Raw genomic sequence first — 5,358 nt, forward strand, 5'->3', positions numbered from 1 at the left:
CAGCAGATAGGACATAGCAGTGGATCTGGCTAAGGTTACAGCAGTTCTTAATTTGGAATCGCCGAAGATGATGACAAAGATTCGAAGCTTCTTGGGTTAGTCGGTTATTACAGGAAGTTCATCCTAGACTTCTTGAAGATTTTGGCGCCACTTACATGCCTTACAAAAAAGGGTGTACAGTTTATTTGGAACACGGAGTGCCAGAAGGCCTTTGATACTTTAAAGACTAAGTTGACTATAGCGCCGGTTTTGACTATTCCGAGCAGCGACAGGACATACGTTGTTTACACAGATGCATCATTGGCAGGTTTAGGAGGCATCTTGATGCAGACTCAGAGGATAGAAGCATATATCTCATGATAATTTAGGGTGCACGAGCATAACTACCCCCACTCGTGATTTTGTGTTAGCAGCAATGATATTTGCACTGAAGTCACGAAACATTACTTGTATGGAGTGCAATTTGAGTTGTTCATCGACCACCAGAGTTTGAAGTATCTCTTCTCCCAGAAGGAACTCAACCAGAGACAACGGCAGTGGATTGAGTTTATTGAGGACTATGAATTCGCGATTCAGTACATCCAGGAACAACTAAGATGTACAAGGACTTAAAGAGACACTTTTGGTGGAGTGATAGGCGTAGGAAGATTTCAGAGTATATAACTAAGTGTTGTACCTATCAGCAAGTGAAGGTGGAACATCAGAGACCGGTAGGAACACTTCGGCCTTTACCCATTTCGGAACAAAAGTGGCCGTGCATTTTTATGAACTTTATTGTAGGGTTGCCGAAGTCGAAAAAAAATAAAAATTCTGTTTGGGTGATAATGGATAGACTAATAAAGTCAGCACATTTCATTCCAGTGAGGACTACTTATACCGCCGAGGCATATGCGAGGATATTTGTTGGGGAGATAGTTGACTTCATGAAGTTTCAGACACGATTGTATCGGATCGAGACGGATGGTCAGACGGAAAGAGTAAATCAGATGTTGGAGGACATGTTGCGGGCTTATGTCATTGACTTTCAAGGTAGATGGAAGGAATCATATTCTACTGATAGAGTTCACTTATAACAACAGTTATCAAGCGATAATTGGTGTGGACCCGTATGAAGCATCGTACGGGAGGCATTGCAGATCGCCTGTATGTTGGATAGAGCCGGATGATAGTTTAATGCTTGGGCCAGAGCTTATGAAATGATTTCTGAGAAAGTAACATTGAGCAGAGAACATATTCTAGCCGCTCAGAGTCAGCAAAAGAGCTATGCAGATAAGAGATGAGGACATTTAGAGTTTTAGATTTGAAGAGTTAGTTATGCTGAAAGTATCGTTTATGAAAGACGTTCAGCGTTTCGGAAGGCGGAGAAAGCTTGAGCTGAGATATATTGGACCGTTTCGGATTTTGGAGCTTATTAGAGCTATTTCATATGGACTAGACTTTCCCGCACCGATGTCTAGTGTACATAAAGTATTTCATGTTTTAATGTTCAAGAAGCAATTTCATGATAAGAGCAGCAGTGAGTGTTGAACGCATCAGAGGTTTAGCTTCAGGATGGTTTGACTACGATTGAGATCCCAGTTTGTATACTTGCTAGAAAAGACAAGAAATTTAGAATCAATATATTTTTTTCCCTTGGTGAAAATTCAGTGGAGCCGGAAAGGAGTTGAGGAGGTTTCTCGGGAGCGCGAGGAGGATATACATAGCGACTACCCACAATTGTTTGATCAAGTAAATTAAATTTTTGTATGACTTGTTTATGGTTTATGGTTACTTGTATGGTGATGTTTATACTTAACACTAAAATGAGGGTATTAACACTTATCTCCTAAGTACTTGGAACATATGGTATATATATGAGGGGTTCCTTGTTTGGATTTTTCGCTCGATGTACTAGTTCCATTTAATTAGGAGTTAAGTGGGGATATTTACATTTTTGATGGTTAAGTGTAGACATCGAAGATGATTTTTGGGAGCGCGAAGGTGTTATGCCACGCGACTTCCTACACCTGTTGAGGAAGTGGATTGATTTATGTGTGCGATTATTTGTGTGGTTATATTTAGATTTAACGCTAGAATGAGGATATTTTCGCTGAATTCTTAATCTTTTGGAACACATGGTATATATATGGGAGGTTCCTTGTTTGGATTTTTCGTCCGACGTACTATGTCCATTCGATTAAGGGTTGAGTGGGAATATAGTCATCCTAAACAGTTAAATATAAATATCCCTGTAAGCTTATCAAGAGTAAATATTCCGAGATGTTTATGTTTATGGTTGCGGGTTGAATTAGACCCTCTACGTGCTTCTCTAGTATTATTAATTGCTTGAGTATAATTTCTGAATTTCGAGGACGAAATTCTTTTAAGGGGGGGAAGAATGTAAAACCCCGAAAATTTGAATATAGTGTGATAAATAATTATAAATATGTTATATGGTGAAAATAATGTATTTTGATATTTGAGTATGATAGGAATTTATTTGAGATTAATTTAATGTATATTTGTGAATATATGAGTGTAAATAAACAAAACATGCACAAAGGCCAAGAGTGAAAATATGGGAATTTTGACCAGTTGAGAGTTTATATGTTTTTACACTGATTCATTACGAATCTGGAAATGTGTATAATAGCAACGTTGTAGGACTCTTCAAGAGATTTCCAACAAATCTTAGATCACCTTATTCCGAGATCGTATGAGAAAGTTATAACCAAAATACCGAAGAGAATGTTCCTAGTCAGACTGAATTTCTAGTTTCGGGTTTCGGGTTTTGGGTTTCGGGTTTGCTGCTATATATATACATGTTATATCAAGAAAATCACTTATTTTCTTCTGTTTTACAAACCCTAGCAGCCCCCCCCCCCTCTTCTCTCCCAAACCCTAGATCCGTTCTTGGTGATTTTTGAGGAGTCTCGAAGGGTTTCAGCGGGATTTGGAGCGATTCTATCGAAGGAGGAGCATGCTCACGCGTGTTCAGGAGTTCTACAATACCCCCTCAGGCGAGTAACATCTCGCCCAATCCTCTCCCATGTTTTTAAAAGCTTACAAACGTTTTTCACGAGTTTTATGGAGCCTAAGACTTATTTTCAAGTATAAATTTATGCTCTTATTAGGGTGAATGCAAGAAATCATGTGTTTCAGATTTGAAAACCTCACTAACGAGTTTTTGATAAAAACCCAGATCTGGACTTTTATTTAAAGAATAAAAATATGAGTTTTATTTTGATTTAATGCTTTCTTTCTTGTATAGGAGTTAAATATGAGTTTTAACCTACAAGAGAATCGTTTCTCATGATAAATATGTTTTTCTCACTGTATCATAGTCTAGAATTGATAGCTATAAAGATGTAGATCAGTGTAATGGAAGGATGGATCGATTTGGCGAATTTAACTTGTGATATATGCAGATTTCAGCCCGTAAGTCGACTCACGACTCATCACGAGTCGACTCATCACACTGCTGGATTTTCAACTTTTAGCGACGGACAAATCCGTCGCTATAAGTTGATATTCCGTCGCTAAACGATTTAGCGACGGAAAAATTAAAATTCCGTCGCTAAATTTTCGACGCTATAATAGGGGTGCCTAAAAAGACTTTTGGCGACGGAAATGTCGTCGCTAAATTTTAGCGACGGTTTATGACTATAATCCATTAAAGTCCTCGTGTTGGACTATAATCTATTAAAGTCCTCGTGTTGGACTATAATCCATTAAAGTCCTCGTGTTGGACTATAATCCATTAAAGTCCTCGTGTTGGACTATAATCCATTAAAGTCCTCGTGTTGGACTATAATCCATTAAAGTCCTCGTGTTGGACTATAATCCATTAAAGTCCTCGTGTTGGACTATAATCCATTACAGTCATGTTTTAGACTTTTGATAAACTTTGAGCATGTTACTTATCCCAGTTGGGTTCACGACATATTGTATTAGGCCGGGGCATGATAGCTACTTAGGTTGTACATGACATCTATTGTAGCTTTGTCATGTTTACTTTTCATCGGTATAGATGGGTATGTATTCTTTTCTTTATTTGTTTCTTGTGACCAACCTCGGGTTTAATATTTAGGGATCTACAATTTGAGATACAAGGTATATACATGAGGGTTTCCTTGTTTGGATTATTTCACTCGACGTACCTATGCTCGTGTTGTATTTCCCTAAGTACTAAAACCCATTAATGTTTATGTAAATGATTTATATTATTATGTATTAATTGTATTTTTCATGTACAACGAGCCCTATCACTTGGGGTTGGTTGTGATGTTGCTCGCTAGCGCTTTGACGCTCGTTGTCCCTCCCCCTTTCAGGTAACGAGCCAGGAGCCCGGAGAATCGCAGGTTGATGGCGATGTACTTTAGCTTCAGCCGTCTATTTAGTTATATTTCCTTTTGAGCTCCACTGTAGATTTTTATATAGACATGTGAGAATCTTATTCTAGAAGTTGTAAAGGTTGTGTGCCTTATTTCCTCTTGTCAGACATTATGTATTTGAGACTTATTGAGAACTCCAGTTCATATATTTCAGACATTTACTTGTATTCCAGTATTTTAGAATGTCAAAATATTAATTTGATCTCTATTACTTCATCAGTTAATTCTTGTATAATCTTTTATTTGCTTTGTACTACACATGTTGTTGATTCCACTAGAGAGATAGTAATTGTGATGGTGAAACATATTATTGCACGGTGTGGTGCATGACAGATTTGACATCTCTGGTTTCACCTCGGACTGCAGCCTTGTGTGAACCCAGGGACGTCACAATAATCACACATACTTATAGCACGAATGAAACTTAAATGAGTTAGGGTTTATAAGTGTTTAAACAAAATATGATTACTGGTGTTGTTTAAATGAATTAACATGTAGTTAAGTTAGGGTTTTCAGAATTGAACTCGTTTATTTTTTATCATAAATTAGGGTTTCTAAACTAAATTCAACAATAAATAATAATAATTTAAAAATTCTAAAGCTCGGTAGAAAAAACATACCTTTTAGGCAAATAAAAGAACGGACACTGTGCGGAGGGGGAGGGGCTGCCGAGAGGGGAGGGGAGGGGGGGGAGGGAAGAGGGGGCTGCGGGGGTGGGGTTCGGGAGGGCATGCGCGAGGGGGGACAGGAGAAATGAGGGGGCTATCGAGGGGGGAGGGGAGGGGGCGAGGAGGGAGGGAGGGAAGGGGTTCGGGGGCGGGGAGGAATAGGGGAGGGGGCTGCCGAAGGGGGGGAGGGGGAGGGAAGTAAGGGGGGAGGGGGTGTCGGAAGAGGGGGGGTGGTCGGAAGGGGGGAGGGCGCGAGGGGGGAGTGGCAGGAAGCAGGGAGGGAAGGGGGCATGAGGGGGAAGGGGGCTTGCAGAAAG

The sequence above is a fragment of the Asparagus officinalis genome, chromosome 9 (assembly GCF_001876935.1).
Source record: "Asparagus officinalis chromosome 9, Aspof.V1, whole genome shotgun sequence".
NCBI classification, from domain to species: Eukaryota; Viridiplantae; Streptophyta; class Magnoliopsida; order Asparagales; family Asparagaceae; genus Asparagus; species Asparagus officinalis.